The sequence below is a fragment of the Kogia breviceps genome, chromosome 4 (genome assembly GCF_026419965.1).
Source record: "Kogia breviceps isolate mKogBre1 chromosome 4, mKogBre1 haplotype 1, whole genome shotgun sequence".
Taxonomy (NCBI): domain Eukaryota; kingdom Metazoa; phylum Chordata; class Mammalia; order Artiodactyla; family Physeteridae; genus Kogia; species Kogia breviceps.
Window position 1 is genome coordinate 119,400,588 of NC_081313.1, and position 9,340 is coordinate 119,409,927.

Here is a 9,340-nt window from a genome sequence, read left to right on the forward strand (position 1 = left end):
ATAGATGGGGGCAGGGTAGGCCTCGTCCAAGTGTCTACAGTGGATGTGGACCTATTCATCCATTCATTCATTCGACGGGTGCTTATTGAGTACCCACTATGTTCAAGACACCATTCTGGGCATAATCAAGGCATACCCAGCACCCCCTAACCAAAACTGTCATCTCAAATGGCCTACCTGGGTGTGTTCCTGTTACCCAGCCTAAACTTTTCACCATTAAAATGGTGGCAAAACTGGTCTTGCTGTCCGTAGAAAAAGAGACAAAAATCTATGGATATGATTCACAATATGGTTGCTGCAACATTGCAAGAGTGAAAACAGCCTAAATGTCTGTCAACAGGGGAATAGCTACATCATTTGGTACATCCATACAATGGTATACTGAGCAGCCAATAAAAAAGAAAGAGGCAAATTTCTTTGAGATGACACAGAAAATAACCATGAAGATATTAACTGGAAAAAAATTTCAGAACAGCAGGTTAAATGAGATTGATCTGAGTTGTGTTTTTAAAACTGCTTTTTTTGCGTGTGTTTGCTTGTGCATGCAATTGCTGGGAAAAGTCTCACCAAATTCTTAAAAATGGCTACCTCTAGGAAGTGGGGAAAAATGTGTAACATGTTCATTGGGAAAAGTTCCCCACCTAATTCCCTCCTTTCACACCAGTTAGATTCTCCCCAGTTCATCCTCTCAGTTACTACCAATATTCAGCCAGTCACCAACTTCTGGAGAACATTCAAAAAACTTCCAGGATAGTATCCATTCCTTATTATTAACCCAGGGTCCTTCAAAACTTGCCTCCAGCCAGTCTTTATGGGCCCTTCTTGGGAGCCACTCTTCCTGCGACAGCCTTGTTCCCTCCCCACCTCCCCAGAGCTTAAGTCCCCAGAGCTTAAGTCATAGTGAACTCACCAGGACTTGTCACACCATCCTCTTTCAAGATAGGCTCACCTCTGTGCCTGAAAAGTAGTCCTTTTCTTTTTCTGCTTGTATTAGTCAGGATAGACCAGGTTATACTACATTTATAAATAATCTCCAAATTTTTGTAACTTAAAGTAACAAAGGTCTGTTTCTCATACATCAACATTGACATGTCCATGTGTAGGTTGGCTGGGCAGGTCTGCTCCATGTCATCCTCAGTTGAGGGCCCAGAGTGAGGGAGGTCCAGCTCTCTGCTTACAGGAAGGAAAGGGGAGAGACGTTTACTGTTACACTAGCACCTGGCAGTTACTCCTACTCACATTTCATTGGCCAAAATGAGTCTTATGGCCACACCTAACATAAAATGAGGTGGAGAATTTTAGTCCTCTTATTTGCTTGGAAGGTGAGGAGGTGAGAGTCATAAATATTTGGGGAACCTGAATTCTATAATTGCTGGGTGCAAAATACATATATATATATATATATATATATGTATATATCTCCACGAAGTCAAGTTTACTGATCATGTTCAAACAATCTATATCCTTACTTATTTATCTGGTCATTTCTTGTGATTTTTGTTCATCTTAGCTTCATATGTTTTGAAGCCACATCATAAAATATATACAAATTTTATAATCACTCTATTTTCCTTGTGAATTATAATTTTTATCATTATGATGTATCCTTCTTTAGCTGTAGTAATGCTTTTGGCCTGAAAATATGTTTTGTCTGATAATTAATATATACTATAAATATTAATATAATTTTGCTTAATATTTATGTTTTGTCTACCCTTTACTTTCAACATTTTAAAATTAATATTTTAGATGTGTTTCTTATAAACAGTATATAGATTTTAAAAATCCAGCTCAATACTCTTTGACTTCTAATTGATGTATTTTGTTCATTTACATTTAATGAAATTACTGATATATTTGGATTCAAATCTACCATCTTATTAAATGTTTCCATTTGTCACATGCTCTATGTTCTTTTTATCCTCCTTTCCTTTTTTGCTTTTGGAGCGGCTAAATATTCTGTTTTACCCTCTCTTACGTTGCAAGTTATAAACTTTTTTTTACTATTCTTTTAGAAGTTATCCTAGAGATCACAATATGTATCTTTGATTTATCAAAGTCTAATGTTAGGGGCTTCCCTGGTGGCGCAGTGGTTGAGAATCCGCCTGCCGATGCAGGAGACACGGGTTCGTGCCCTGGTCCGGGAAGATCCCACATGCCGCGGAGCATCTAGGCCCGTGAGCCATGGCCACTGAGCATGTGCGTCCGGAGCCTGTGCTCCGCAGCGGGAGAGGCCACAACAGTGAGAGGCCCGCATACCGCAAAAAAAAAAAAAAAAAAAAAAAAAAAAGTCTAATGTTAATTAACATTTTTATCTTCTTCCATAGTAATACAAGGACCTTAGAACATTTTAGTTCCATTTACCCCTCCCTCCTTACTTATGTGTACTTGTTATATATTTTAACTTTTTAAATCCTCAGTGGACATTGCCATGTTGTTTTGTACAGTCTACTTCATTTGGATTTCCTCAAATTAATCTCTGCATTGTTCTTCATTTTTTCCTGCACCTGTAATCTATCATATTAAATCATTTTCCTTTCCCTTAAAGAACATGTTTTAGTAACTGCTGCTGGTAAAGAATCCTGAAAATGTCTTAATTTAACCTTTGTTATTAGAGGCTCTTTTCACTGGGCATGGAATTCTAGGTTGGCACTTCTTTTCTTTCAGTACTTGAAAGATATTTAAATTCTACCAATTTCTAGCTTCCATTGTTTCTGTCAAGAAGTAAGCTAACAGTCTATTCCTTTTTTCAAGTAATGATAGCTGCTTTTAACATTTTTGTCTTCTCTTTGTCTTTGGTTTTCATATATTTTACTATGACGTACCTAGGGGTAGTTTTTATTTATCCTGCTTGGGGTTCCCAGGGATTCTGGAATCTGTGGCTTGTTTTTAGTCAATTTTGGCAATTTCTCAAATATTTTCTCTTCAAATTTTTGCTACTGCCCTATTCTCTCTCTCGTCTCCTTCTAGAACTTCAGTCTTCACTTTATCTTCCATATCTCTTATTCCCTCCACTGTATTGTCCATCCTTGCGTCTCTCCATGTTTCATCCTGATGTTTTCTTCTAACCGACTTCCCAGTTCATCACTTCTCCCTTTGACTGTGTCTAATCTGCTTTAAACCCATCCACTCAGCTCTTTACTTTTGTTATTATATTTTCAACTCTCATCCACTCAGCTCTTTACTTTTGTTATTATATTTTCAACTCTAAATTACTATTTGGTTATTTTTCAAATCATTATTGTCCCTTTTTTTTTTAAGTTTCCAATTCTCTGCCATATTTTAAAATCTCATCTTTTATCTCCTTTGCACAAAGTCTGTGTCCAGTAACTCCAAAAGTGGAATTCTCTGGGATTGTTTCTATTGTAGTTGTTTCTGTTGGATCTCATTCACGTTGTCTTGTTTCCTCATGTGTCTGGGTACCTTCAGACCGAATTGTATATGAAAAATTGTTAGTAGAAGTAAAGTGAGACATTATGGTGTTATTTTCCTCCAGAGAGTACAGTAAGTCCCCTACATATGAACAAATTCCGTTCTGAGAGTGTGTTCATAAGTCCAGTTTGTTTTTCAGTGCAACAAAGTTAGCCTAGGTACCCAACTAACACAATCGGCTATATAGTACTGTATTATAATATGTTTATAATACTTTTCACACAAATAATACATAACAAACAAACAAAAAATAAACATTTTAAATCTTACAGTACAGTACCTTGAAAGGTACAGTAGTACAGTACAACAGCTGGCATACAGGGGCTGACATCGAGTGAACAGGCAAGAAGAGTTACTGACTGATGGAGGAAGAGGAGGTGGGAGGTGGTAGAGCTGAAGGATCGTCAGCAATAGGAGACGGAGGGCAAGCTGCAGTTTCACTCATGCCTGACGTTGATGGCACAGGTTCTGGTTCTTTGCTGGATTCAGTTCTATCTACCCTCTTGAAAAAATCGATCCAGTGATGTCTGGGTAGTAGCTCTTTTTTTTGTCATCGTAGATGACACAGTAGCACTGGATTGCATTCTGAACGGCTGCTGCAACCCTTGTGTACCGTTCTATGTTCAGGTGTGCCTCAAACAGAACTAACTTAGGTGATTGGACACTCGAAAGCACGTTCACATCTTTGAAAATTTGCAACTTGAAGGTTCGTATGTAGAGGACTTTGTACTTACGTTTGCTTCTGCTAGGAACCTGGGGATACTAGAAATCTGGTCTGGCCAATCTGGCCTTAATCCAGTTTGAAGAATGAAGCTCGTTGGAAGCTGGTTTGGGACTCTGCAAAATCTGGTTATTTTCAGTTCACCTAGTCTTAAGGTGCAATTTCAGGGTCTTTGTCTAAAATGGGGAGTTACAGTACCCCGGCTCCTTTGGTGGGCACCGGATCCCAACTTGTGTCCCCTGAGACATGCAGAGCTGCCTAGGTGCTGCTTAACCTCTCAGCTTCTTAGTTGTCTCTTCCTGAGGCAGCAAATATCCCAAGGGGGAAAGAGCCCCGAGTTGTTGGGCTTGTCTCCCTGAATGGCCATGTTTTCCCAGAACTTGGTTTGGCAATTCTTCATGATCTTATTAAGTTTTTGGTGCCTTCAGGCTGATTTTATTCTTATTTTGTCCAGCCTTTCTAATTGTCCCCAGCAGGAAAGCAGACCCCAATGATCTAGTCTGCCATTACCAGATGGTAAGAAATATAAATGTAGGAAGTTGTCCAGGTGCTTGTGCACGTGTACACCTTATGTGAGTGGTGGGTACTGGGGTCAGCCAGAGAGCATGTGCTTATTTTTGCCTTATGGGGATGAAAGTCTCATGCTGCCAGATTTTCCAGTTTTTTCAAGAGAAGTAGGAAATGCGGGCTTTTTAAATGTGAAATCCCAATTTTCAATGGTGGTTAAAAAAAATTAACTCTCAATGAGCCAAACAAGATCTATCTGGGGTCCAAACCAAGCCCACTGGATACCAGTTTGAAATAGCTGGACTACAGTCTGTGTTGATGGAAGAAGTGGGGTGAAGGGTGGCTCTCCTTTACCAGTAAACACTAGCCTCCAGCAGTCTAGGCTGCCTTGAATAAACACCAGGCCCTCATACAAAAAATAACTTTAAAACCACTTTATGTCTCTACGGAAATCTCTTAAAAATGCCAAGGGGGGGCTTCCCTGGTGGCGCAGTGGTTGAGAGTCCGCCTGCCGATGCAGGAGACACGGGTTCGTGCCCCGGTCCGGGAAGATCCCACATGCCGCGGAGCAGCTGGGCCTGTGAGCCATGGCCGCTGAGCCTGCAGGTCCGGAGCCTGTGCTCCGCAACGGGAGAGGCCACAACAGTGAGAGGCTCGCGTACCGCAAAAAAAAAAAAAAAAAAAAAATTGCCAAGGGGGAGGATGGATTCCAATCATAACACCAACAACATTTCTGAAAAGCCTTCTCCCATCTCTCTCCCAAATCCTCCTCGTGGCAGCTCAGGAGCTACTCCAGTCCCCCAGAATTCATCTCTTTAATTCCTCCCAGTTCAGCCCATCCCTGGCTCTTATCTCACTTGTCCCCCTTCTCACCTTCTGATCTGTTCTGCTTTTTCCATTAGGTGATTCTCCACCTTTGCTTCAGTGAACCCATCAAGTCATCTGAGTCACAGCACCACACAGTTCAGAACCCCTTCCCATAGTTTCCTACCTTCTGCACAAGAAAGGCTCCAAAACTTAGTGGGCCAAAGCTAAATCCTCCTTCACAGGAAGTGGGGGCAGGGAGAAACGATGCTGTAAATACTCTAAAATATGTGTGTTTTCCTGTCCCATCAGCTATGCCATCTGGGATGGGGTGAAGCCAGGACAAGACGTCATTTTGCAAAGGAGGCAGAGCCCATATCAGGATGCTTTGGCACCAGGGTGAGTTTTCAGATGGCTGCCATCTCCTTGTCACTTACCTTCTATTGAAAGTACAGGGTCCCACCCAAACCACCACCCCTCCCACAAATGGGGAAGGAGAAACCAGAAGGAAGAGAAATCAAACGTGGACTTTTTCTGATGTGTCTAAAGATAGAAAGTTGGCAAAGCCTGTCACAGAATATGAAGTATTTGATAAAAATAGCCTCTGTTGAGCTTGGAACTCAAGCTAGAGATGCATGGAAATGAAATTTATTCCTTCCTTTAGTGTTTCCATATTAGTGTAACAATTCTGTCTCTCTCATTGATGAGGGTTCAGATGCTGCTTTCTGTGGCCAAGTGGCTTCCTTTCCCAGGGTCTGATGGTGGAGGAGGTGCTGGCTGAATTAAAGAAAGCACTAGACTGAGAGGGTCATGGGTCACGGGTGTGGGTCCACCACTCTCACACCCACCCTTGACTTTGACACACAGTGTCAGGGCTCACTTACGCCAGCTTGTGAGTTTTCTAAATAAGCCAGTGTTGCTGACTCACAGGAGCCTGAATAGTAATAACAACTGTGTAGTAGTAGTACTCCCCCAGATGGAGGCCACTTGCCATTTGGCAAGTCCACAGAGGCTGCTGTCTCCCTTCCCCACCCCGCAAGCAGCTCCCCAAGGTGTCTGGGGCTCACGTTCTCCTCCTGCTGCTGAGGACCCCACAGGGCTGTCCCTCTCGGGTCAGGATGGGACTCAAGACCTGCCTTTTCTCAAAGCACATCCCATAGCCCAGGGAATTACTAGCCTCAAGGACTGTTGCCTCTCATAAGCTCTTCCAGATCCCAGCTCCTCAAATGTCCCGCTCTCTGCTGAGTTTCCTTTACTGAGAAGCAAAGCTGAGCCAGTCTAATAATAAATGAGAACAAGGGATCAAGTGGCCCCTTTTAAATGAGCTAGTTTTTTTAATTAGTTCTTTTAATTGTGGTAAGATACACATTACAGAAAGCTACCATCTTAACCTTTTTTTTTTTTTTTTTTTTTTTTTTTGTGGCGGTACACGGGCCTCTCACTGTTGTGGCCTCTCCCGTAGCGGAGCACAGGCTCCGGACGCACAGAGCAGCCATGGCTCACGGGCCCAGCTGCTCCGCGGCATGTGGGATCTTCCCGGATCGGGGCACGAACCCGCGTCCCCTGCATCGGTAGGCGGACTCTCAACCACTGCGCCACCAAGGAAGCCCCCATCTTAACCATTTTTAAGTATACAGTTCAGTGGCTTTTAAGTACATTCACATTGTTGTGCAGCCATCACTGCCATCCATCTCCAGAACTCTTTTCATCTTCCCCAAATAAACTCCTTACCCAGCAGACAGCAACTCCACATTCCCCCCTCTCCCAAGCCCCTGGCAACCACCATTCTACTTTCTGTCTCTATGGATTTGACTACTCTAGATAGCGCATGTGGATGGAATTTTATTGTTTTGTGACTGGCTTATTTCACGGAGTATAATGTCCTCAAGGTTCATCCATGTTGTGGCATGTATCAGAATGTCCTTCCTTTTTAAAAAGGGCTGAATACTCTTCCATTGTATGAACATACAAACCACCTTTTGTTTATCCATTCATCCATTGATGGACACTTGGGTTGCTTCTACCTTTCGGCCATTGTGAATTATGCTGCAGTGAATGTGGGTGCTCTTTTCCTGCTTGTTTTGACCCGTTTGTATTTTAACAGGATTTTTAAGGAAGGTAATCCAAATGGTGCAATATTTCAGGGATCTGAGGCTGACCCCTCGTGAGCTGTTTTAGGTGGAGACAGATTTGGTGCTCTTGCATCAAACTATGTCATGTGCATGTGGGGCTGCCTGGGGATATGTGTTCTGGTGTCGTGTGTGTGTGTGCTTTCCTCACTGACAGGGATAGGAACTTATGTCCAGTGGAAGGAAAATGTTTCTGACTATAAACACTTCTTAAGCTACTCAGCCACGGGAATCTTGACAGTGGTTGATTGGCAGACAGTGACGGTGGGAAGTGATGGGGTGATGCAGATGCAAGAAGGCTTTGATATTAAACGAGCAAACATGTGTCCCACATGGGCTTCAAACACCTGCCTTGTCCTGATTCCTTAGGGTCCTTACTGATTCATATCCACCCCCTCCCCAAGATGTCCTGTATCTTTAACTCTTAATTTTCCCCTCAACAGCATTGCAACACGCTCAAGTGTGATGAAACAAAACTGCAAAGCAAATCATAACCTCCCCCCACCCCACCCTGAGCCCTATCACACTTCTTCTCCCACCCCCTCTCCCTCCTGGAGACCTGTCTTCCCTCCTCACTTCCACATCCCCACCCCCCACTAACTCCTAAACCCATCACACTCTGGCGCCCATGCTTTCCTGGCTCTGGGTTCTGATATGACCTTGCTGAGCCTCCTGATTTGACCTCCTGACGGACCCGAGTCTCAACCCCCTGTTCAAGGCCAGAGCCCTGCATCCTGAGTGGTCCTGGCATCTTGCTTCAGAGGCAGTCCCTAGAACACCAAGAATTTTATATTTTATTAATTTTTTAATTTTTATTTTTACACAGTTTTTAAAGGTTACACTCCATTTACAGTTATTACAAAATATTGGCTGTATTCCCCGTGTTGTACAATACATCCTTGAGCCTGTCTTACTTCCCCACCCCTACAATGCCCCTCCCCACCCTTTCCACTGGTAGCCAGTAGTTTGTTCTCTGTATCTGTGAGTCTGCTTCTTTCTTGTTATACTCACTAGTTTGTTGGATATTTTAGATTCCACATATAAATGGTATCATACAGTATTTGTCTCTCTGTGTCTGACTTATTTCACTTAGCATAATGCCTTCCAATTTTTTGTAGCTTAGTAATATTAACTTGTATATATAAACCACATCTACTTTATCCATTCATCTGTTGATGGACACTTAGGTTGCTTCCATATCTTGGCCATTGTCAATAATGCTGCTTTTATTTATTTATTTATTTATTTATTTATTTATTTATTTATTTATCTTCCCCATCAAGAGAAGGAGATGTAATCCAGACCACACCCTTACAAACTCTGGAATAAAAGCATTATTTGCAAATCACTTTTCAGACAGTGGAGTGTAGAGATGAGGCAATCACCTCTATCATTAAACAGATTTTGATACAACTCCCGGTTCTGCTAGTTGCTAGCTGGGAGACCTTGGGCAACTTTCTTAAACGCTGTGCCTCCTCTCCTCAACGTTGAGGTGCAATTGTAGTTGCACCTACCTGGTAGGACTATTAGGAAGAATAAATAAGAAAATGTGTGTCGACGGAGCAACTAAGCCTGTGTGCCACAACTACTGAGCCTGCGCTCTAGAGCCTGTGAGCCACAACTATTGAGCCCACGTGCCACAACTACTGAAGCCTGTGTGCCTAGAGCCCGTGCTCTGCAACAAGTGAAGCCACCGCAATAAGAAGCCCACGCACCGCAACCAAGAGTCACCCCCACTCACTGCAAC